Below are 26756 nucleotides of genomic sequence, written 5' to 3'. Positions count from 1 at the left end.
AAGGTAAATAAAGCCATCTGTTAAAACGGAAACTAAAATCTATGGAGGCTGGTGAGATTGCTCGGTGGTTAAAGGCACTTGATTGTAAACCTGACAGCTCAGGTTCTATTCCCCTATACCCACATAAAGCCAGCTGCACAAAGTGTTGAATACATCTGGAGTTCATTTGCAGCAGCAAGAGGCCCTGGTACACCCATTCTCTCTGTCTCTCTCTCTCTCTCTTATCTTCTCCTTTCTCCTCTCCTCCCTCTGTTAAATAAATTAAAATTAAAATTAAAACTATAATATATGGCAAATGGGAAGGTGTGTGTAGGGGTGGTATGTCTAATTTCCGTTTTTTATTTGCCACTTTATATTCATCTCTGGGAAAGGTTGGGAAGTCTGCAGGGTCATGTGCAGATCTGCCTGATGTCAATTCCACTCACAGAGCAGTCCATCTTCTCTGGAGGGTATGTGACCTTTGTAGGTTGTCACATCCTGGGCACAGCACCAAGTGATCCTCAGCAGGAGCTGGCATGGAGGAGCAGGCCCTGAACCGCAAGGCGATGCAAGCAGCAGTTTCTGGGCCCTGTGCCAACCTCTAGATAATTGCCAGCAGCGGGAGAGAGGTGGTCGAGGTTGTCGGAGCCTGTCTCTGACAGATAGATTGTCCCCTTCCCACTGGAGCAGCATCGGGCACTAAGAAGGAGTGGGAGAGAAAGTCAAAATGCATGTGGGGAGACAGCAGCAGGGAAAGGGCAGCTGGGAACAGCTGAGCATCAGAGGGAGGGACAGGAAACAGATAATAAGAGGGACAGCTAGAGAAATGGTAGGAAGACACAAAGAGGCACTGACACCAATATGAGCTTAAGAGGAGAAACAAACAGAAAGATGCAGATAGGCAGAAGGAGCTCAGAGACAGACAGAAATGCCAAGACAAGAGGAGAAAGGAAGGCAACATAATCTCCATCACTGAGCGGCATCTCCCAGTTAACCTCTACGTGGATTGGGAGTTCAGAAAATAAAAAAGCATAGCTGTCTATGTCAACCATAAACATGAAAGTGGCATGGTAAAAGAAAACCCCAAATCATGGAGTTGTATTGACGGCAGGTTTCATGGCAAAGGGACTTTTCAGGAACAGCCAGGCCTGCTAATAACAACAGTAGGTGGCAGCCTCAAATGGAGACTTGAAGCATCAGGAATAAGGGACCTTGATGTATATTGTCTTTTCTGTCAACCATGCATCTATAAGGTGTTTGGTTTTTAATATTTAATTTTTGTTTATTAGAAAGAGATAGAGAGAATGGGCATGCCAGGGCCTCCAGCCCCTGCAGATGAACTTCAGATACATGTGCCATCTTGTGCATCTGGCTGATATGGGTTCTGGGGAATCAAACCTGTGTCCTTAGGCTTCATAGGCAAGTGCCTTAACCACTAATCCATCTCTCTCCAGTCCCTATAAGGTTGTTTTTTGTTTTTGGGTTTTGTTTTTTTTTTTTTTTTTTTTTTTGAAGTAGGGTCTCACTCTAGCCCAGGCTGACCTGGAATTCACCTTGTATTCTCAAGGTGGCCTAGAACTCACAGTGATCCTCCTAGCTCTGCCTCTCGAGTACTGGGATTAAAGGAGTACACCACTATGCCTGGCTGGGTTTTTTTTTTTTTTTTTGTAGTTGTTGTTTGTTTGTTTTTTGTTTTGTTTTTGTTTTTGTTTTTAATGGTGGTTGTATTTCATCTCTTCAAAGCCAGGACAAGGTAATGAGTAGGTGGGACAGAAAGTCCATGGCAAGGATGACCTTTCCCCCCTTCCTTCTCTGGCCTCTCATGGCAGAAAATACCACAACAGGAACTGGACCAGAGACTCACTTCACCATCCCTCATTCTCCCTCCTTTCTTCCTTCTCTCCTTCCCTTCATCAGTGTCCCTCCTCGGGATAACCCTGAAGTTCACTTGGAATAGTGGTTCCTAGGCTTGTTCTGCTGAGCACCACCTGGCCCAGGTAATGCTTACCTAGAAGTACAGTTGCTATGAAAATAGGTGAATGTGGAGGAGGAGCAGCTGACCATCTGCTGCCTGAAAGACAGCCAGACAAATGAGAGATGCTTAAAGAGGGTAGATGTGATGACTGTCAGGTTATAAGTATGAGACAAATCCTCAGGGTGGGAAATGAAAAACAAAAATGCTTTCCTGGCTATCTATGTGCCCCAAGATATGGTAAGTACAGCAGCAACTCCTATTGCTGTATTGATCACTTCATGCACCAGAGTCTAAGTGTGTGTACATTCTGTCAACTGTATGCCTATAAAGTCTGTAGTATTATCCCCTCCTTAAAGAAGAGCCTCACAGCTAGATTCCTTTGCACTTGTGTCATTCAGCTCAGAGCTGGCTGATTTGCACTGATTCACTCATATGCTGTTATACACACCAGATATCCATCCGATAGGAGACGACGTTGGACTCCATTGGTAGGGAGGTGCATTGGTGGGTAGAGGAGGATAGAAGATAAAAGAAAAGATGATGAACAAAAAGAGAAAGAAGAGCTGCAATTGTGGAGCTGGGGGACCACAAGGAGTGGATAGAATGTCTACAGAATGGAATAGCTGAAGGCTGGAGACTGTGCTCTGAAGGATCAATGGAGCCCGAGGTTATTTCTAAGAAGGAGAAGAGGCATGAGGTCCAACTGATAAAGTTCAAAAGCATGAGTTCAAACCTTGGGATTAAGGAATGCAAGCACAGGAATTCTATAATGGATGGAATCACAAAAGATGCAGAAATAGAACCCAGTCAGCTTCCCTCAGCTCTTCATGCACACCACAAGACTTTCTCACTTTTTGATACGAAAGGGTAAGGAACAGTTTTTGATTGGGGGGTTGTTTGTAGGTGTCTGTGTGGTAACTAAGGATTGTACCCAGGGCCTCCCACATGCTAGCCAAGCATTCTAACACTGAACTACATCCTCGCATTTTATTTTATTCCACTGTATTTTATTTTTTTTAACTTTGAGTTGACCAAGATGGCCTCAAACTTGAACTCTTCCTGGCTCTGCCTCCTCCCTAGTAGCTGGGGGTCGTTAGCAACATCGTGGGCGGCGGAGAAGCACTCTGAACAAGCACGGGGAGCATAAGTGGCAAGGGTAGACAGGTATGTGGAGGCTGAGGTCAAAGGACAAGTCAAACTTGGGCTTCTCTGTGCAGTGACTGGAGACTCCTCAGCAGATAAGAGAGATGACTAAGCTCCCTGTACTAAGGGTCCTGATTGCATGCATGCATGCATGAACGAATGAATGAATGGCCATATCCACCAATTCTTCCATTTAGCATATACTTCTCATGCGTCTAGTTTATCCCAGACCCCAGCTTGACAGATGGGCACATCAGCGCACAAAGCAAGTGGAGACCTTGCCTTTGAAGAGTTTCAATTCACGCAAGGACACGTGCATTTATGCCTCACCTACTGACAAGGGGACAGTATCCATGTGGTTAGAAGCTGTAGGGCTTACAATGGGCAGGAATCAGCCACTGAGGGTCCCACATGCTGCTCTGTGGATAGCTGAGCTTAGGCAGTTGAGAGACAGTTCAAGGGCAGCTGTGACTTGGAATGGGAGAAGTCACTGACAGAAGAAAATCAATTAGACAGACTTCTTTTGGTTGTAGCCAACAAATAAAATGGGATTAAGCAGTAAAAAAAAAAAAATTGATATGAAAGCCTTGGGGTGAGAACCAGCCTCATGAATAACTAGAATTGGGGATTTTAATATGGCTCATCCTTCAATCACCACTGATATCCCTCTGGGGATGACAATGGTTGACAATTTGGCCCCTACAACCTCATATTCTGACAGTTGGCTTTCTCTGTCCATTTCTGCTTTGAAACTCCCAAAGGAATGACTGACCTCATTTGGATCGTGTCCTCACCTGTTGGGCTGATCTAATACCCAAAGAGTTGATATCTGTATTCACTAAGTTACCTTTTACCTGGGATAGGAGCAAGATGCATGAGAGGTATCCACTACTTGAATTGAGACAACTGTTTATCTAAGGTACTAATACATTGAAAGCATTCTTTCAAAATCATCCTAATATAAAGTGATTCTTATTCAGACCATCATAGAAAAGTTGCTCTCCTCTGTCCAGCCCTCCCCCTGCACATAAATTATAAAGTGATATCATTGAACTGTTTAGAGAAAGAAAAGGCCTTCTGTGAATGAGCTCTCCCAGACAGGATCATTTTGGAGATATAGTATATGAGGTATTAGCGGAGGCAGAGGAGATGGGGGAAGGATCAGTCACCACAGACCCAGATGCCAGAAAACTCCAGGGCTTACCAGAGCTGTGTCTGCTTGCCTGTGCATGAGAGTCAAGGCAGGGCTGTTACCCTCTCTGCCACCAGCCCCCACTGCCCGCTCCTAGCAGGATGGTAAACTGTCAGGAGCAGTGCCTTCAGTTGGAGGCTCTTCATTAGCTGAGAAGGGCAGCCCTGCAGGAAATCCAGAGCTGTGGAACAAGAACAATTTGAAAAGATGCAGGAGGCATTAAGCCAGAATGGTTCTCCAGGGGGTGGCAGGGATAAGTGGAAACACAGGCAAAGCAAACCAAAGGGGGAACAAATGAGTGGGGCTGTCATTCAAGAAAGAAAACGAATGCTTACCATCAGGGAAGAAGACAATCTCTTCACCAGGAGGAGAAATCAAAGCAAAATGAAGAGAAATTTAAGCAAAAAAGAAAAAGAAAATCAGTGCTTTAAAAATACACATTTTCTTCCACAGACACGTTCTAGAAACTTAAGGAGTCTCACAGTTTGTTCTGGTATACAGAATATTTGACTAGAAGTAGAGACTGGCGGGGGTGGGGGGGCGGGTCTGACCCCTCTTGTGCCAGGGACACACTATGTGGTCTTGAACTCTTGACTTTCTTTTCCCATTTGTAAAGTGAGTTAAGAGTCCCCACATTGCATGCAGCATAGCACCATGTGAGAATCTGTTGAGATGCTGGAAGGGAGGCAGTGTTTAAAACACTAAGTGGCAGTATTTTTTTAAATTAAGGCAGGTGAATAAAATTAGAAGATGACAGTTGGTAACTTGGTTACTCTAGCCTTGGAAAAGCAGAGGCAGTGAAGGAAACCATTGAGGTTTAGGATTCCTGCTCAATGACAAGGACAGAAGCAATGGACTCTCTGTATTTAAAAAGTGTACATGAGTGCCAAGCATCTACTACAACCTCAGTACCCTGAAAGGTGTCAAGGATGATGTAGAAGAAGCCCAGGATACAAACCAGAAGCTTCCTGTCCACCTGATGAGATAAAACATGTAAAGTGCAACTCCAGCATGAATTAAGTAGAAGGCAAGCTGCAGAAGTGCTAATAGACATCAGCAGAGCTCAGAATAGAAATCTGAAGACTGAGGGGCAGTCTGCTGAAGCAGGGTTTGGATAGGGGCTCAGGAAAGGGGAGAAATGATGAAAGATCATGAAGATGCAGGGCAGAAAGACCATAGGGATGATACATGTGCATGGCCTGGTTGGAGGAATAGTCAGTATGGATAAAATGGTATAAGACGGGAGTAATAGACAACCCTGTCTGGAAATGGCAACATGTCCAGGTTATAGAAATACTTGCTATCCAATCAAGAAATTAGCTGTAAAGGAAAAGAAACCCACTGAAAACTTCAAAGTAAAAGAAATAGATTGACCAACTTGTACTTGGATATACGGTCAGAATGTTGAGTCAACAAGAAGTAAGGCTGTGACCAAAATACTCGTAGAAAAGGCAACTCAAGGGTACAGCAGGGAGAATCAAGAGGCTGTAGAGGAAACAAAGAAGAATAAGGAAGGGTTAGCATCTAATTGGTACCTAAGAGGATCTGGTTCCCTAACAGGTGTATCCAGCCCTCAGCCTGCATGCAGGTAAGGATAGCTATGAATAAGAGCCAATAAACAAACCATAAGCTGGGACTAGAGAGATGTCTCAGTGGTTAAGGTGCTTGCCTGACAAGTGTAATGAAGTGTAATAATCAAGGTTCAATTCCCCAGTGCCCACATAAAGCTAGATGCACAAGGTGGTGTATGCATCTGAAGTTCATTTGTAGTGGCTAGAAACATGATGTGTCTATTCTCCATGTCTGGCTCTCTCTGCTTGCAAATAAATAAATAATATTTTTTAGATCACAAGCTTACTTAATACACTGTACAATATTTTAATGATTTTTTTGTTACTCTGTTGTGTGGTTCTTGAAGGGAAACTTGGTAACTGACAATGCCACATATCCCAATGTCAAAAGGCCAGACATGCCTGGAACTTATGATAGGTAATGAAGAACAAGGTGAAGTGAAGATAACTCAGTTGACTCCATCCTAAGCAACACAGTAGTTACAGTGCTGTGGAAGTGTGTACTAATTGCATCATGGACCTGGTGGGAGTTTGAAACTCTATGGTCCCACATGCATGCAAACCACATTACAATAAAAACAAACCATACAGGCAGCTCATAGGATATTCTGGCAAAGGGACTGGCTGCATTGTTCCTGTGTCCTGAGAACTTGAGCAAACTGCTCTTTCATTGACGACTTGAATCAGGACAGCAAAGAAAAGCCAAAACACAAACTCAATGCTTGCCTACCTTGAAATTTCCTCTACCAAACACATTGATCCATTTCTTTTATTATTTTATTTTTTAGTCCATTACTTTTAATTAGCATTGCTGTAGACCAGGTCCTAACAAAGTCTGTATTTGCCTCCAGATACTCATAAGCAAAGCCTCCATTGTTTGCACCTCTCTCAGGCTTCTAGTGCTTCAGAATGGCCCAGTAAGCTCTGATTACAACATAGTAAGGCTTCTCTCGTCAAAAGTTCTAAATCCTGCCATATTCCTCCCACAAACCAGATCCAAAATCCTGGGAACCACATGGTTAGATTTACTGCAGCAACAACCCCACTTCTAGTACCAATCTGCAGTATCAATTGCTGGAACAAAATATCTGACCAGAAGCAACATAAGGAAGGAAAAGAGCTTATTTTGGCTTACAGTTTGAGAAGCAGTCCCTCATGTCAGGGGAGGCATAGCAGGAGCAAGAGTCACATCCTCACATCAGCAGCAAGGAAGTAAGGCTGGGTTATAAAGCCCCATGATCCACCCCAGCAGCACTTTTTCTCTAGCGGGGCATCCACCTCCTAAATGTTCCGTAACCTTTCCTAACAACACCACAGAGGATTAAGTAGGAAAACACGTGAGTCTAAGGGAAACATTTTACATTCAAGCCACCACAACCAGTTATTTTGCAGTAGGTTTATGTGAAGTACAGAGAAAACCTAGGGTAGCATTCAGCATGGTATTTCTTGTTTACAGCCATGTATCTTATCTCATGTAGAATTGTGTCTGCAGACACCTGCACATGTTTATTTAGCCTTTACTTATTTACAGAAGAAGAGACTGTCAGTTGAAAGAGATTAATACAGACCCTTTTGTCTCTTACCTTCCTTTCCAACAGACATGTTTACATGTCATGTCTAAATGTTGTGCTGTTTATTCCACCTCATGCACTCTCACCTCTTAAGTAGTTTCAGGAATGATCTCACAGGCTGCCCATTCCACCTTAGACCGATCTCACAAAATACAGTGCTACTTTTTGCCCACCCTCTTTCACACACTTCTAGCTTCTGCCAGCTTTGTTTGAGGTCTTTGGCAGCATGCATCTTCCAGCATCTACCTGCCTGGGTTGCAAATTTATTGCTTTTGGCAGCCCTTCCTCAACAAAGGTGAGCTCTGTGTCTCTGTGTCATATTTTCCTTAGTGTTTTGGAATGAATTCAAAGGAAGTGGGCAGGAATGTCTGAACACAGCTGTCTTAAAAGCGTTAGTCTCTTTAGTAAGGTTGTACACCCCCTGTCGCCCCAGAATCTCTAGCACCTAACATTATCTAGGGAAGAGAAGAATATTTGTTAAATGAAATAAATAAAAGACTGAGCAAATGATTCTCTAATAGACTAGCAGATATATGGCTTCACTGAAACCTTCTCTTCAAAAGAATGCCAGCAAGAAATCCTGGTTCTTTCTTACAATAGTATAATGCGGCATACCTCCCAGGTCCTTTTTCATGGTTCATACAATTTCACTCCACTTTACTACTGGTTTGTTTGTTTTGGTTTTGTGTATTTCAAAGTAGGGTCTTGATGTAGCCCAGACTGACCTGGAATTCACTATGTAGTCTCAGGGTGGCCTCGAACTCGCAGCGATCCTCCTACCTCGGCCTCCTGAGTGCTGGGATTAAAAACATGGGCCAGTAACCCCAGCTCTCCCACTTTCTTTATCACACCTCCGTAGCATCCTGCTTTTGCTCTGTGAGCCACGTCAAAGTACCCAGTACCCAGGAAACCATAGGATCAGGAGATTCTACCAAAATACTTTATGTAGTGGAATTTCTTTTAATTTTTCACTTGTGTATAGACTAGGTAGCATAATACATACATGTGGTGTGGTGTGTACCTATGTGCACATGGGTGTGTGAGTGCACGTGCACAGGTGCATGCACCCCATGAACGTGCAGAGGGTTAACCATTACATCAGGCATCCTCCTCTATCATTCTCTTGGTATTGCTCTCACTATACCTAGAGCTTACCTTTTTTTTTTTTTTAGCTAGACTGGCTGACCAAAAAGCCTCAACTACCCATCATCTTGTCTCTCCCTCCCCTGACACAGACATGTGCAGCCACCCCCATCTGTTCATATGACTGCTGGGAATTGAACTCGGGCTCTCATGCTGAAGCATCAGGCCCTCTTACTCACTGGGCCACCTCCCCAACCCTTGAGTGTTTTGTTTTCTTTTCTTTTTAACACGAGTCTTTTATCACGCTTCATTCTTGATACATGCGTTTTGAATTTGTTTCTCTTTGGGTCCTTCTAAAATGGGAAAAACTCTAACCTGCTCCATGCCCTGCTCACTGTTGAACTGGCTACAGTTAGCCTACCCATGCCTGTCTTCACGGAGTGCCCTTATCTACCTGGATATGAACACTAAGGTGGAAGCACAGTGAGAAAGGCAGAGCCCAGGAGGACCATCCCCAACCTACGTTGTTGTTTTTATCAGAAGCATAATGACCAATCGTCTCTGCCCACAGCCTGGTTCTGGGTTTTCCCATGCATCTTGACTTTCTGGGAATAGTCCCAGTTAATGTTTCATGTCCTATCCAGCTGCCCATTTGTCTTAGTCTAAAGTGATTTTTCATGTGATAAATTATAAGCTCTCTCTAGTTTAATTTAAAGCTCTTTCAAATGCTACATGCATCAGAACAGCTCTAGTTATAAGAAGAGTTCTTCTCTCCTTCGATGTTTTGTTGACTCACTCTGAGCATGAGACAAAGGCTTGAAATACAGACACCCTCACCACGTGCAATAGGTTGGGTAAAAGGTGAAGATCAACTCAGGCATTAACAGAGTAGCTAAACGGGCTCAGAGAAATTTTGTATGAAGCTTGAAGGAAGAACGCACCTCAAACATTAGGAAGAAGGGATAGGACTCCAAACTCAGAGGAGATGTTTTGCTAATCCCCAGGCCAGGAAAAGATTGCCCCTTGGGGAGTTTCAGATATTCTGTGTGGCTCTCTCACCTGCCTCTTTATGCCTGCACATCTAGGCCAATAATGCACCACTAACCTCTCTGTTATTTCATTTATGGCAAGGACTTTGGATCTTAAGCCTGACCATAATGGTGATCTATGTGTGCCATCTACAGTGGGCATGGCTAATGAATCCTATTTTATTTCTTAATTACAAATTTGAAAGTGCCACAAATTACTGCAATTAACACACATTTTCTTCCTCATTTATTTACTTATTTAAATGTCTGAAATTGCACCCTTAGTTTAAACCAACCATAGGGCTCAGAGCCTGTTAAAATATATAGCACTCATTAAAATATTTATTCTTCCCCAAAATGAGGGTTGTAATTTGGAAGTGGTGGTAGTATCTATGTATATGAAGTGCATGTAAACAAGGGGATATGAGAATGGTGGTGGGCTATGATTGTAGACGGGAGACCAGGAGAAAGAAACAAGAGGTGATGTGAAGGAGGGAGGAACAAGAGGAAACTTACAGTATAAAATGTAAATGAGGGCATGTGACAATGAGAATAGGCTATGACTAGAGACAGAACACCATTAGAGGGGAACAAGAGGGGGTGGAAGACAAAGAGGACAAAAGGAAATGTACAGTATGAAGGCAGAAATGAGGCTAAGGTGTGGGGAAGGCACAAAGGGGAATGATATGGAAATACAGTTCCAAAAAGGGTGACTGGAATTAACCAAAAATATGCTCTGGGGGGCTGGAGAGATGGCTCAGTGGTTAAAGGTGCTTGCTTGCAAATCCTGATGCCCTGAATCCAACTCCCCAGTACCCACATAAAGCCAGATGCACAAAGTAGCATATGAGGCCCTGGTGTGCACATGCTCAGGATCTCCCCCACCCCCGTCCTTCACACATACACACACACATAAATTAACAGAATTTTTAAAAAATACACTCTGAACTATATTTCTGATATTCATTGAAACCTTGTTTACAATAGGAAAAGAAATAAAATAGCCAATATATGCAAAAATAAAAGACTGAGTACATTATAATACAGCTGAAATATTAGACAGCTACTAAAATTATGTGGCTTATCATAGATATATAGAACTGCAGTAGCTTAAAATGACAAAGGGACTATCTCACAGTTTCTGCAGGTAAGAGATTTGGGCCACAGCTACCCTGAGTCCTCTGACTTGTGTCTCTCACAAGACTGCCATGAAAGTGTTTACTGGGAATACATCATCTCAAGGCGTGGTTTAGAGAGGGCCCACTGTCAAGCTTACTCATGGGGTTGTTGACAGGATTCAGTTACTCTTGGGCTATGGAATAAAGATCCCCCTCAGCTGCTGGCCATGTCAGTATTTCTTCAGGACAGTTCTGGACATGGCAGATGGCTTCACCACAGCAAGCAAGAGGGTGAACAAGACAGAAGACAGAACTATTTTTGTCACCCAGTCTCAAAAATGACATCTCGGGCTGGAGAGATGGCTTAGTGGTTAAGGCATTTGCTGAAAAGCCCAAGGACCTCAGTTCAATTCCCCAGGCTCCACATAAGCCAGATGCACAAGGTGGCACATGTGTCTGGAGTTCATTTGCACTGGCTGGAGGCCCTAGCATGCCCATTCGCTCTTTCTCTCTCTCTCTATCTCTCTCTCTCCCTCTCTCTCTCTCCCTTTTCCTCTCCTTTTCTCTCTCTTCCTCTCTGCCTCTCCCTCTCTTACTTTCTCAAATAAATAAATAATTTTTTTGAAAAAATGACATCTCAACACTTAGAACTCAGAAGTTCAGGCATATGCAAGGAGAGTGGATTGCACAATTTCACAGTGATAAGGATGGAAGGGGAAAGGGAGTGTTAGGAACCATCTTAGAAGCTGCCTACCACACAGCTGAAGTTCAGTTTTTATCAAAAGCTACTCCTAATATCATAATCTCAGAAGCAAAATCACATCGCCAGCAGTGTGCAGTGTATGAGTGCTATTTGTATTGCAGACTAAAACACTGTATACATGTATATATAAGTACGTGAAATAAAGCATCCCCATGGGTTGATAGTGTTCTGGGTCATGGGATAGAAGATGAACTATACATCCTGTTTCTTAATTTATGTTTTAAAAAAATTGCCGTTCATAATTTTGAAAAGAGTGATTTAAAAAACAAAGCAATTGAGATTTTCAGTGTTTCTAACCTCTGCTGTCCTTCCAGGGCTGTTTCTGACCACTTGAAGTCAACTAAATTGGTGTCCACAAGACCACTGACGAAGAAAACGGTGAGTGTGTGCTAGAACTGAGCACTGAACCCATGTCTTCTAAATCAGCTTTTATCACTATTGGGTATGTCGTGAAAAGTTGTGTTTTCCTCTCTGGGGTCACTAGGACAATTGGGGAGCTTCAGTTGATGGAAAAGGTGAGTCCTGCGAGGTTCTTCCTCCCCTGGAGCCAGCGTCTTTCCAGTCCAGTTCTATTTGCTCCCAGACATGACCTAGCGTAAGCACCTAGCCATCTTCTCTACAAAATTCTAAAGGGGTAGGTTCCATTTATATGTCAGAAATAGACTAACAGATCTGACACTGCTGAACATAATTGCAAATTTGAAAAAGGAGAGGGGGTGGGGGAGAGAAGATGGAAGCATTAATAATCTCCATGCCTCATTACTTTTCCTGCCTCCTGCCATCAGGAGGGCCTGAGTTGAAATGCTACTAGTTCAGGTGTAGAATGGCTTCTCCTGCAATGTAAAGGTTATCTTAAGGTCAGCGAATGATGAAAACTACTGTATTGCCAAGCACAAATGCGTTGGCTTTTTTTGTTTTGTTTTGTTTTTGACAAGCAGGCCAGCTCTTCTATACTGAAACAATACAAAGAAAGATGGGTAGGACAGGTATGGGATGAGAAAGGAAGGTAGTAGTCCCCAAAATGGAAGGTCCCAGAGCTTAAATTCATAGTACAACAGCCATTATAACAGGTAAAAAGCCAAGTCTTGGCGATTTAACAAAATACATCAATTTGTGTCACATAAGGGTCAAGTGGTTGTCATAAAGGTAACTCTACAAACATGCAAGGCTCATGTCTTATGCTGGATATTCTCCATAGAGCTGGTTGACTAGGAAGGAGAGAGTGAGGATGGCTATCACTTCCTGCTCACATCAGCCTGCAGCTGCTGCACATCATCTTAATTCATGGCCCATTGACGAAATGTAGTCACGTGGGCCTGGAGTTAGTCTCTGGATAGAGGTCCTTTCCAACACCCCCCCCCTGCATGATAGAGAATGCGCACCTTGAGCTCTGTCAGGGGAAAATAGTGTTAGAACGCTCTTTCTGGGGAAATTCCTAGTGAGAATTCATATACCCATCACAGAAAAAGGATTTAATCAATTATGACTCTGAATGGTGAATCATTCTGCTGTATACAAGGAAATTGCTCATACTAACAACGTCTCCTTTATGGATAAGATGACACACCACTGGTAACAAGGCTCTCAAGATTCCAGGGTGCTCTCCACTGGAAGTTCTAGGTGCACGAGGTAAAGGTCTATCTCATTCCCAAGACACTGTCCTGCTTTTCCCACGTTGCAGCTGTGTCCAGTGTGTTTTTTGAGTACTCTGACATTTTATTATTCTTCCTCAGACAAAATTCAGGCTAGAGACATTTTATTCTAATACTAAAGATGTTATCTGAGTGAATTTTTATCATAATCAGAATATGACGCCTTTGATCTCACCTCTAACCTTGATCTATAACTTTTAGTGAATTATTCTCAGCACAATTAAAAAGAAAGTGTATTTATAAGTTCCAGTAATAAAGAACAAAATGACAAAATCAATTAGCTACCACAAATTGGTCACTGATGAGAATTTTTCTGTCTGCCGTAGGGAGGAGAGAGAGATGGTAAGTCAATAGAGGGTTTGTTGGCTGAGCAGGCAATATCCGTGAACACTTGTTGTGTGGGTAGAGTTCCCTGGAATCAGTCTCTGAGATGGAAGCTGGAATGTCAGAAGAGTAGCCTTAGGACCAGTGCCTAAAGAAAATGAGAAGGAAAGAAGGCAGGAATGAAGAGGAAGGGGCCGAGCCTCTGGCTTGTCACAGGGCCTCCACTCATCCCATGGGGATCTCTAAAATGGAACAGTCCATTGACATTGTCAAAAGAGGCTGGACTTTTAAACTGTTTTCTCTGTGATTTCTACGGCCACATCAAGCAGTCATGGACATGCATTGAACATGGACTTCCCTGTGGAGTATGACTAAGTCAGCTTTTTTATTATTCTGAGTACAGCTCCCAGCAGCTCGGGAAACATGTCCTTTTTCATGGAGGATCTAACCAGGCAATTACACGGAAGCCCCTATCCTTAAGCTTCCTGTTCCCATGTGAAACAAAGCAAGTTGGCGCTAGTCTGTACGGAATGAAGGTGGTTGGGGGATTACAGAATGGCCCTAGAGGTTGAACAGAGGAATCAGAAGGAAAAGAATTATGTGTTTCATGAACATTTTAAGATTACATAAGATAGGTGAAGACAACATGGGCACAGAAGATCAGGTCAGAAACAGTACTGGTTCCACCGGTAAAATGAAACAAATCATGAATTCTGGACACTAAGAGCCAAACAAAGTCTGCAATCCAAGGTTCTGGGCTGGTGAGATGGCTTAGCACTTAAGGCACTTGCCTGCAAAGCCTAAGAACTCATGTTCTAATCTCCAGGTCCCACGTGAAGCAGACACACAGTGACACAAGTGCCGAGTGCCAGACATGAGCACAAGGGGCGCACGCATCTGGAGTTCATTCTCAGCGGCTGAAGGCCCTGGTGCACCCATTCTCTCTCTCTCTCTCTCTCTCTCTCTCTCTCTCTCTCTCTCTCTCTCTCTCTCTCTCTCCATCTCTTTCTCAATAAAAATAAGCAAAAAAAAAAACCAAAAACCCAAGGCTTTATCTAAACTATAGCAGAGAAATGGCCATTAGCAGAAGCAATGGGGCAGAATAGGGAGCCAAGATAGTGGAGTCCAACAACTTCTCAGTAGAATCAAGTTCATGATCAGCCATGGAGTGGCTTAGAGAACAGGTAAGAGATCCTGTTTTAGTAGAACTGAAGAAAAGACAAGAACTCAATTACCACTGGAAAGGGCATTCTGTATTAGAGTAAGCGTGTGGGCTATAGAGTTGTGTCATCTGACCCATGAATGACATTTGGGCCAAGCCCAAGCCCGATCCTGGCACAAGAAGAGTGAGAGATGTTTCAGACATGTGAGAAGCAAGGGTCAGAAAGCTGTGGGACAGAGCCACGGGTTCACTCCAGGGGAGGCATTTTCACATTACATCAAGGATGAACTCACTGCTCATGTTAACTGCATTATATCTGCAATAAGAAAGGAGGGACAAAGACAGATTTGTTTCCAGCATTATTCCCACAAGGTTCTCACTCTTCTGGGTCAGTGTGGAAGTCAGTGATTGCATACTTACTTAGTTCTGCTTGTTTGTCCACACAGATCATGAAGTCATTGACCACCTCCACTTTTCCACACATCCAGACCACACTAAAGAAAATGGTGTCTGTGGGCCTGGAGAGATGGCTTAGAGGTTAAGGCACTTGTCCACAAAGCCATAGGACCCAGATTCGATTCCCCAGTACCCACATAAAGCCAGATGCACAAAGTGACACATGCATCTGGAGTTTGATTACAGTGGCTGGAGGCCCTGGAGCACCTATTCTTTCTTTCTCTCTCCTCTCTCTCTCTCCTTCTCTCTCTCTCTCTCTCTCTCTTTCTCTGTCTGCCTCTCTCACTCACAAATAAATAAATAGAATATTTAAAAAGAAAAAAAATCTAATAAATTTAATTTAAAAAAAGAAAGAAAATGGTGTCTATGGAAGAGACTTCCAGCCAAGTGCTACACACAGGCACATGCCTATAATCCCAGCACTCAGAAGGCATGGGAGGATTTCAAGTTCAAGGCCAGCCTGAGAAACAAAGTGATACCTTGTCTCATAACAAGTAGTAATGAATAATTTTCAAAGAATGTGTGAACATTGCATTTGGTCAGTCATACTTGGAGACAAACTAGCCTTGAATCAAGTGACAAAAATAAAGCAAGTCATTTACAAAAATAAATAAATAAGCCCATAAAATAAAGCCCATAAAAACAACTGGGCAGGGGCTTAGAAGATAACAGTACTTACTGTGCAAGCCTGAAGCCCTGAGTTTGATCCCCAGCACCCACATAAAAAGCTAGGCATGGCCATACATGACTATAACCCCAGCACTGAGGTGGAGGGGGGACAGGAGAATGACTGGGGCTCTCTGGTCAGCCAGTCTAACTGAACTCCAGTTTTAGTGAGAAACTTTAAGTCAGAGAGATATGACAGAATTCCCCTGAAGTCCTCCTCTGTGGCCTCTACATACATACACATGAAGCATATGCACACCACACACACACACACACACACACACACGCCAACAATAAATAAATACATACATAGATAAATGTCAGTAGAAATACAGCACCCATGATTCCTATTGAGCCCCACATTTTACCAGGCACTTTGATGTATATTATTTCTTTTGAATTTCACAAAACTACTAGGGGGAGTGACAAGCATGCCCTTTGTAAAGATGAAGAAATCAAGATTCAAAGTATATGAGTTCTTGTCCTAAAAGTCCCAAAATGAAAATCGGACATGGTACCCAGGCCTTAGGAGTCTAACTACCACCACCCCACTATTATGATACATCTCCCAGACAGAAGACCTTTACATATCAACACTGGAAGTTTAGAAGAAAGCAGAGCCAGGAAGTGCAGAAAAAAAATGGAAGGGGCCAGGCATAGTTGTACACACCTTTAGTCCCAGCACTCAGGAGGCAGAGGTAGGAGAATTGCCATGAGTTCCAGGTCAGCCTCTCACTACAGATCTACCTAAAAAAAAAAAAAAAAAAAAAAAAACCTGAGGGGAAACGAATCTGAATTTCACATGTTGTTACAGACATGGCTGAGATTGTTGTTTACCTGCTAGAGTTTGGTTGGAACACTTCAGATAACCCTCAACTCCTTCTATCCCTTGACCAGCTCAGAAACCAGGCAGGCAGGCAGGCCTAACTGACCTGACAGCTGAGCAAATGAAACCCTGAGAGGTGAGGTGACTCAGGCAGGCACTGGGTCGCAATACAGAGTGGGGGCTGAAACTTAGACCTCTGAGATAAGTAGCCACTCTGCTGACAGGTAGAAAGGAAGCAGTGTATTGAAATGTTAACCAGTATTCATGGGAAAGTAACAAGGATCAGGAACAATCAAAAGAATTTCTAGATAGACTATAAAGAAGAGGAACTTAGGCTACAAATGTCAAAACACTTCAAAAGATACTGTGATCCAGGTAGAAAGATATAGAAACCACTGGAATAAACTAGAAAGCCCAGAAAGAAACAGCCTCATTAATATTTGGAAATTTGTCACATAATGGGATGACTACAAAAAAATGTGGCCAAATTTTGTGATGCTTGACTCATAGTGTCCAAAAACTGTCTTAGTAAGTTAGCATTCTGGCTCTGCCTCAAAACGTAAAATTAATATCAAATATGCAATAAATTCCAAGTAGATAAAAAGCTAGAGTGTGTTTTAAACTTTAAAAATATTAGAATAAATTTGAGGAGAAATTTTTACAACAGCTCATTGGAAAAGAATTCCTTAAGACTCGAAACAAGCACAGAAGTAAAAGATAAGTCAGTGTGGGTTACATTAAAGTTCCTTAAGATTCAAAACAAGCACAGAAGTAAAAGATAAGTCGGTGTGGGTTACATTAAATTTTATCTTCTAACATAAGACAAGGTTTCCAAGTGGTTAGGGTAACGGACTGCTAAAATTTGTCTTCTAAAGAACCAGAGACGGCATGGTCAAAGCTGAAAGACAAGTGAGAGATGCGGATAAGTTTGCGACCATATGAAAGGATGTCCTGCATCCCTTAATAATCAGTGAAATACCAGCTAAAGCAAAGTGATGCCATTGCATACCTAGCTCATCGTCAAAAGTCAAAAGGTTTGAGGCTAAGCAGGGGATAAGGCACTTGCCTGCAAAGCCTAACAACATAGGTTGGGTTCCCCAATACCCACGAAAAGCCAGATGTGCAAGGTGACACATGCATCTGGAGTTTGTTTGCAGTGGCTAGAGGCCCTGGTGCATCTATTCTCCCTCTCTCTTTGTCTCTCTCTCTTCTCTCTGCTTTCAAATAAACAAATAAATGTTTTTAAAAGTCAAAAGGTTTGGCAATGCCAAGTGATTGTGGGAAATGAATACTGTCATGCTGAAGGAAATCCAAGTTTCTCTTAATTCTTCTAAAAGTAAATGGATGCTTTCCCTCTTACCACTGTTTCTTTATATCTAAACATTTAACCTAGAAACACTATTCTATGACCTATAAAATTATTGCATCCATTGCAATATCAAAAATTGGTGAACAATCTAAACAATAATCCACATAGCAGTGGAAAAAGTAGTGCATAGACCCCCCCCCAAAAAAAAAGAACCACACTGAGCTGGACACATATGTCAGGAAGAACGGTCTTTGAAGACCTACACTGAGCATAGAAATGCAAACCGGGGATGGGGGGATAGCTTGCCAGGTAAGAGTGCTTTGTGCGGCAAACATGAGAGGACCAGAGTTGAAGACACCTGAGTTAGACACCCAGCACCCATCTAAAAAGCCACACATGCCTACAACCCCAGTCCAGTGGGGATCAGAGACATGAGAATCACTAGGCACACTGGTCACTCCTTCTGACTGAAAAGGCAGCTCTGGTTTCAGTGAGAGGCTCTGACTCAAGAAAAATACCATGGGAGAGTGATAAAGAAGGACCCAACCATCTCCTCTGGCCTCTGTGTGCTTCCACATGGGCGTATCTGTGTGCACACACATATATGCACGGCAAACATACCACCCCCCACACACTCACCACTGAACATATGTCTCCCCCACCCCACCCCCCACAAAAAAGCAAACCATATGGGATCTGGGTAGATCCCTTGCCTAGCAATACATAAAGACATAAGTATAGACAAGGGCATATATTCTATCTCTAACTATCCAAAACATAAATAAATAAAATCTTAATATACCATTCACACACATATGGAAAACAAAACAATTCCAACATGCATAGTGAAAACACAAAAATAAATAGAATTATGCAAACATATTTGGAAAATGGTTGGTTTTTTTGCAGGAAAAAGGGGAGTAAATTGTATATATAATGTTTTATTTCTTTGATTAAAAGTTAAAAAAAAAAAAACAAGTTGAGCAACATGTTAGCCTTGGAAGCCTCTGGGCAGTAAAGATCACTTGCTGGATATATGAGCAGCTCAGCAAAGGAGAAGTGATGCACCAGCAGCATCTCTCCTGTGGGGGACGTGAGAAGGCAGTGGAGAGCAAGTATCTACGGGGTCGCAGAACAGACAGCTTTGAAACGATGCTGGCTTTGGGTTTCTGCTCATGCGCACATACTGATTCATCTCCACATACGGGAGCAGCGACGACACACAAGCCCTGCCAAGAAAGGCAGCCATGGAACACCAGGGCTCTACCCCACCCCAGCTCTGCCAGGCATGCCATGGGTAGAAATAATGCCCAGGAATACAAAATGATACACATGACAAGGGTGTGTTTATTTTGCTTAAAAGTTCAGTGGTCAGAGGTGCAAGGCTAGTATGGAGGTTGTATGATGTCCCCAGGACTCCAGCTCTTTCTGTGTCTCTGCTAAGCCATCCTCCCTTGTGGTCTCCATCTCCAAGGTGACCTCATGATCTGACTTGATCACTGCCAACTCCAGTTGTGGTAGTTTAAATCAGATGTCCCCATAAACTCATGTGTTCTGAATGCTTGGTCCCCAGCTGATGGCAATTTGGGAGGTGGAGCCTTGTTGGAGGAGGTGTGTTTTGGGGGACTGGTTTATGGGGGTTTTAGCCAACTTCCTCTTGCCAGAACTTGGTTCCCTCTCCTGCTGCTCTGCTATGGCAGAGGTGATGTCCAGCCTCTGCTCATGCCTGGTTTCCTTTGCAATCACAAAGCTTCCCCTTGAGACTGTAAGCCAAAATAAAAATTTCCTGCCATCAGCTGCTTTTGGTCAGGTGCTTTGTGCCAGCAATGGGAAAGTAACTGCAATGCCAAGCCATCCAAATAGGAAGAAGTAGGAATGGAGAGGGTGAAATGGTCCCTATTGGCTGTTTATATTACTCTAAAAATTACTTGCTTGAAGACCAAACAGTATAGGAAATATTTTCTCTCATTCAACCATCAATGTGTGCAACTAAAATGCTGGGTCTGTTGCTAAAGAAGAAAAGGTGCTGGCTATTTGTCAGCATCTAATAGTGGTTGCTGAGGTCTGCAAATGCATGTGCCCATCTCTAAAGGTTGCTTCCTCTAGACATTCCTCTCCTGTCCGTACAAGAAACAGGATGCAATGGTGACACATTTCTCAGAGGACCCAATCATTGTTGCTTCACACTTGGGCCAGACTTCTACTTGGGGGTCATCATATTTGAATCCCTTGATGCTTTCCATCACCTCAGAAATAGGTCTGACTGGGACATGGAATCTTTTATTTACTCCATAGTTTTGGTGTGCACCCCGTCCTGTGTTCTATATTCCCCATAATTTAGGAATGGCAACTTCTTTTCAGGTTCATTAACTGCTAGCGACACCTGGATTTTAATGTTCCAAATCACCTCTTCCAAGAATCTATCCCTGACCTATGCCAGCTCCTGCCCAGATCACTTCATCCCAGTTTCCATCATCACGGGATATTTTTCACTCAGAGAAACATATACATTTAATAAGGACGGGCCTCAAGCTACAATACCTAGTGATTTTCATTTTTTAGAACCCTTTCTTCAAATGAGAGCTTATGTGAAATCTCAAAATAATGAACAAAATTAGAAGTAGAGTAGGACAGGTAAGTAGGGAGGTAGGTAGATGAGTTCCAAGCCTGGTCAGAATATAGTCTGGAAGGAGAACACTTTCCCCTCATTCTCTGAATTCACCAATTCACTGCTGTTATTGCCCAAAAGTAGCATTGAATGGTCATACAACTCACAATGATCCCACAGATCATTAAATAGCATTAGGTAATACATACCTTGTGTGTCAAGCACTAGTCTGAATATGAAGATAGATAGATAAATAGATAGATAGATGATAGATAGATAAATAGATAGATAGATAGATAGATAGATAGATAGATAGATAGATAGACAGACATATGTACATATATACATATATATATATATCTATATATATATATCTATGTGTATATATATCTCCAAGTCACAGTGCTGGCCAAAGGCTGAACTGGGTTTTGATCTAAGCATACTGACTCCAGGGATTGTGCTCAAAGCACAACAATAAAAACTCAATAATCAGTTAAGCCAAAGAGCTTTACAGAACTCTAGTCTCCTTGGAGGCCAAAATTTTCTTCATTGATTTTAGGTGTGTTTTCTTAACTTTGAGTTGCTCTGTGCCATGTATCCTTTTTTTTTTTTTTTTCTCCACAAATGTGAGGCATATGATGAGGACTTTTGGTACAGTATATGAACACACAAACCTTGCATGATACTCATAGGGTTTAGTTTCACCCAATGAGGCTACTGTAGGACAGTATAGTTTGGATCATGTGTAGAAACATCAAGTACATCCTTGATTTCTTGAACAAGAAGTCACATTCCCTCCAAATCATGTCTATAGGGAGGAAAGGAAGTCTTTCAAACAAATGCTCTCTGGGCAATTATCTTTTAAGTACTGGCAGACCAGGAAGTAGAAAATACATATCTTTTTAGTATCTTGCACTCATTTTTCCCAAATAGTAAATATCAGAAGGACCAGGAAGGAGAAAAGTGAGTGGGCTTGCAAAGCCAAAGTTGGCTGCCCCTCCCTTTCCTCCTTAGACAATTGAACTTCTCACTTCCAAGTCATCAGGCTAGTGGCAGAGCCATCGCCAGCATGCAAACCCACACTGAACATCAACAAAGCCCACGTCCTCTCCCCCACTTCCATGCCTCCCCAAAATGTGAAGGGAGGCAGAGTTGCAAAGGGGCTAGCTCACTTTACTGGTGGCGGGGATGAGTGATGGTGATAGGTGCTGGGAGGTGCAGAGGTGAACCTGGGTTTCTCAACTCCTGAAGTTTCTCCTCTCTCTTCACGATGCCTTGGTGTTTCCTGGACTCTGGGTGGGCACCGAGTTTATACTCACAGTCAACCAACAATCAATTTGATAAGAATATATGTAGCTCCTCCCAGGTGCCAACCACTATGGTCGACCAGTAGAGTTACTGTTCAAAACAGAGAATTCATCTGTTCCTCTGGAAGTCACATCCAACTGAGGAAACCAAAGCAATCTGTCAGGTAGAGGAAATTTATCCTGCACACAGCGAAAAATTATAAAGTAGGCAACAGAGAGACGTGTGGGTAAAAGCACAGGTTTTAATCCAGTTTCTAATTTTTCATATTTTATGTATTTATTTAAAGACAGAGAATGAGCTTGCCAGGGACTCTAGCTACTGCAAATAAACTCCAGATGCATGTATCACTATATGCATCTGGCTTACATGCTGAGGAATCAAACCTGGATCCATGGGTTTCACAGGCAAGTGCATTAATCGCTAAGCCGTCACTCCAGCCTGAACATACTTTTTTAGAAGGATGGTCAGAGAAGGTGCCTCTGTGGACACCTGGTTGTCAGCTTTCCCAACAAAATTCACTTCAACCTTGATGCATATCGTGCTCCTACAGTATAACATGAGGCTGAATGCCCATTCCTAGAGAGTGGCACTCTCTGGAGGTGGGGAGGAAATGCTGTGAAGCCGTTGATTGTTGGAAGATGTCGGTCATAGGGGAAGGGCAGACCTCAGGGTCTGATAACATGGCCCGCAGTTCTGTTGCGTGCTGTGCTTCCTGCTTCTCTGTGGTGTGAGCAGACACCACCACCCTGCCACTGTCTTGAGCCCTGCCTGTCCTCTTAGGACACACAGGCATCCTCTGAAACCATGAGCCAAAACAAACCCCTCCTACCTTGTTATTTCCATCGAGTGGTTGTGTGTAATTCCATCAAGTGTTTCAGTCAACAACGCACAAAAGGTTACTAATAGAGGGCTGAAGATAAAAATTAGAGGGCTGCAGTGGGACGGCGCAGGAAGCCCTATGTGTATATGGGATCTCATTGGACATGTTCCCTTCCACAGCTCAGGAGGCATGTCTCCGGGAAAGAAACTAAAAGTGAAATCATAGGACAGCTCTGTACTTCAGAAATGATATGGAAGTCAATCTAAATATATTTAATATTTTTATTTTAAATAAATATATATTTATTTATTTAAGAGAGAGAAATAAACACAGAGAGAGAGAGAGGCAGAAGGGACTCCAGCCACTGTAAACAAACTCCAGACACATGTGCCACCTCGTGCATCTGGCTTAGGGGGGCCCTAGGGAATTGAACCTGCATCCTTTCACTTTGCAGGCAAGTGCTTTAACTGCTAAGCCATTTCTCCAGCCCTGGAATTCCATTTTTGTCCAAGGTCTGGGGTGGGGAAAGGTTTACAAACAAAAATTGCCACATATGATCTAACTTTATAATTATATCATGATACATATATACATTGTGTAGCAAATATTTTCTATGAGCTTTAGCATCAAATAAATGAACAATAAGGGATCAGTTGCCTATATACATTTATGTATGTTCTACTGAAGTGACTCCCAGGACAGTTCCATAAGGTCGGCACTTAGGGGACTCAGGTCAGTGGCTGGTGCTAGGAGAAGGACAGACAGAACTGGCTAGGAAGGGCTGTGAGAAGCTCCCCAGACACCCAGAGCCAGGAGGTCTATGCCCATAGGCAATGGACAGCAGCCTGGATGCATGGAGTAGCTTGCTTGTGAGTTTTAATCTTTTCCTGGACTTGTGACATGCTCTACTATACCCTCTTGCAATGTTGGTAGAAAGCCATAGCTCCCAGTTAGCCACACGCTCACAAGTGGAAGGAGCTATGGTGTAGGGAATTGCTAAGCTATGTGGTTCAGTAGGTTAGGTGTATTAAATGCATTTGCATCTTATAATATTTTCCACTTTTCAGGACCTAACCCCATCCGTCAAGGAACATTTGTACTATAGAAATAGTCTCCATTGAAATCATTGATTAGGATCCTTGGAAATACAGTGTTCTGTAAGAGAGAAACCAGTATGATGTCCATATGGGCTTTAATTCCATCTTGGACATTATGTTATGATTTGACCTGGCTCCACTCCCCACTTTGTAGACTGGAGATGATAACAGCTCTCCCGGCTACCTTATACAACTAGAATTAGTGCCCCAATAAAATAATTAATGTGTAGAGACTGTGAACCTCAGCAAGCCTAAAGGGCAGCCATTTCTCATCCTCTTCTTTGTCCCTCCCCATGTGCATTAGTTGAGCACCATGAGTCCAACAAGAGGAAGGCCATGCCCAGAAAAGTCCCGTTACACCCAGTGATGGAGCACCCCTACATACAGCTCCAGAATCAAATTAGATTCCAGCGAGTTAATCATGGATCATGTAATTATAAGAAGCAGCAAATAAACTGATAATTCTTTGTAATATTTTTTAAAGAGGAGGCAGAGAGAGAAAAATACAGTGTGTGAAAGAGATTCCAATCTGTAGAAATAACCATTCCTATATTCAAACTCACCTTAGGGAACATTAATGTCTTTCTGACATGTGAGTTGGCTGTAAAAATAATTTAAGACCTGAATCCTGGCTTTGCCCTGATTTGTAATCTCTAGCAGGTTCATCCAGTTTTCTAAGCTGCCTGAGAAAGAACATGGAGACTGGAACCATTGTGCAGCCTCTGTCCTCTGCCCCTCTGTGCCCAGCTAATGTGCAGAGTGGTAGGGCTCAGTGACAGAAACAGACCACCAAGATTAAAGTGGATCTACCTACATTTTTTCCACTGGGTGCTTTAAGAAAATATGGGAATTCCGTGGTGCTGAAGAAGGGAGGGATCAGCTATCTAGTGAGGACAAGCCAGTCACTGTCAGCTTTGGATAACACAGCAAGGAGGTATTTTCAGCAGTCTCTAGGACGGTGGAGATGAGATGATGAGATGAGATGAGATGAGATGAGATGAGATGAGATGAGATGAGATGAGATGAGATGAGATGAGATGAGATGAGATGAGATGATGAGGAAAGGTGAGGTGAGATGAGATGGAGATGTTGGAGATGATGGAAATGGAGAAGTCCAGAGCAGATTTAGGTCCCTATTGAGAGGAACAGGAGTAAGGAAATTGGAGGGAAGCTAACATTTATTGACCCAAGGATACTAGGTACCCTTTCTTGGTCAACATTACAACAATATCCTCTGGTTTGAATTTATGATTCACTTACTACTTAAAGGACCTGAAGATCAAAAAAAGATGATAAATTTTTCAAAGATAACATGCAGAGTAAGGCAGAAAGAGGACTCCAAATTCCAGGTCACTTACATTCTGGTAATATGACTCACAAAAGCTGTCAAAGCCCCTTCAAGTGACAGTCAGACACAGCACAATACAAAGTGCCTGTCCACTTCTGTTTGTGTCTTATCCATGACCATTTCCCTAAGGGACTATTTTATATTTTATATATTTGCAAGGAGAGAGGTAGAGAGGGAGGGAGAGAGACTAGGAGTGCCAGGACCTCTTACTACTAGTACTACTACACTTTGTACTTCTGGGCTTATGTGGGTACTGAGAAATCAAATCAGGGTCATCAGCCTTTGCAAGCAAGTGCATTTAACCACTGAAAATCTCTCCAGCCTTCCTTAAGGGACTTTTGATCATTATAATAGTATAGCTGAGTAAGAAGACCCCATTCTGAGACTTAGGTCTGCCTTCAGAACTTAATTAAGTCTTTACAACATACTCATGAAAGAAAAATATAATCTCTCTGGAAAATGTAAACATTACTATGTATCTCACAGGCTTCCAGTGAAAGTGTCTATGCTCTGCCACATTGCCAAACAGAGAGGGTGGCATTTTCTCTACTCTTAGGAGCTGTAGGTAAAGGGTATGACAGACAAGCAAGAGTTGCTGAGGACCTGAAACACTGGGTAAGCATGGAGGAGGGCCCAGAACATAGCTGAGGTTTACTAAAGTTGAGTAATATCAGTCTAAGATAGAGTGACCCTAGATTCTTTGGCATAGCCATGTCTCCCTGGATGGGTCAAGTGGTCTCCGGTCTTGGCTACATCCAGACCATTATGAGGAATGAACTCCAACCCTTATCCCTGGATACAATAGCCTGGTTTTATAGCACCTAGAGAAAACTATATCCAGTAAGATTCTAGAGGAATTAGACTCTGTCTTTCTTTTTCTTTTGAGACAGCATCTTGCTGTGTAGCTCTGGGTGGAATTCATTGTGTAGGCCAAGCTAGCCTCATATTTGCAGTGAACTTCTTGATTCTGCCTCCCAAGTGCTAGAGTTATAGGCATGTGCCACCATGCCTAGCTGATCACAGAGCCTAGATGATCACAAAGCTCAGATAAGTGGTCCATCAAAGAAGGAAGCTACCCTCCTTTAAGTTCCCACTGCTAACTTTCCCCATAATGAAGTTCATTGACAAAAATACCTTGAGAGCTTGATGCACAGATTCCTGTAATCCCTGGAGGTTCAGATTCAAGAAATAGGAATGGATGGAGCAGCAAGGTCACTTTGAACAGATTCCCCAGTACTTTCTGATATGGACAATTGCACTAAAATTACCTGTTTGAGAGAAAATACATAGTCAAACTAGAGTATGATTTTTAAAAATATTTTATTTATTTATTTATTTATTTATTTATTTATTTATTTATTTATTTAAGACAGACAGAGAAAGAGAGAGAGTTCACCAGGGCCTCCAGCCACTACAAATGAACTCCAGACACATGCACCACATTGTGCATCTGGCTAACATGGGTCCTGTGGAATTGAACCTTGGTCCTTTGGCTTTGCAGGCAAGTGCCTTAATCACTAAGCCATCCCTCCAGCCCAAAATGGTAGCTTTTTAATTTGAAATGAGATTGGACAGTTCATGTCAATTTTTTTACCCCCAAACAATCTTCCAGAGAAATACTAAAAATAATAAATATTTAAGGGTATTTTTTCCTATTTTTAGCCATGTTCTACACTGATTATCAAAAACTAAGTAATGAGGCTCTTACTTAAAACTGGCTAACCATTTTTCCAACATTAAGTGTCATGGCACCACAG

General features: G+C 42.6%; 1 protein-coding gene across 3 annotated transcripts in view; it reads left to right on the top strand.

Annotated features, from left to right (window-relative positions):
• Window positions 1-26756, top strand: part of Slc14a2 (solute carrier family 14 member 2) — a 467996-nt gene that overhangs the window by 265508 nt on the left and 175732 nt on the right. For all 3 annotated transcript variants that reach the window (XM_045144540.1, XM_004656819.2, XM_045144538.1), the window contains one exon: window positions 11738-11801. The gene's annotated coding sequence lies outside the window, so the exon portion shown is untranslated. The remainder of the gene's footprint in view (window positions 1-11737; window positions 11802-26756) is intronic.

The sequence above is a fragment of the Jaculus jaculus genome, chromosome 2 (assembly GCF_020740685.1).
Source record: "Jaculus jaculus isolate mJacJac1 chromosome 2, mJacJac1.mat.Y.cur, whole genome shotgun sequence".
In the NCBI taxonomy this organism is placed as follows: domain Eukaryota; kingdom Metazoa; phylum Chordata; class Mammalia; order Rodentia; family Dipodidae; genus Jaculus; species Jaculus jaculus.
Note: the sequence above shows the minus strand (reverse complement) of the source record. Positions and strands in the feature narration are given on the sequence as shown.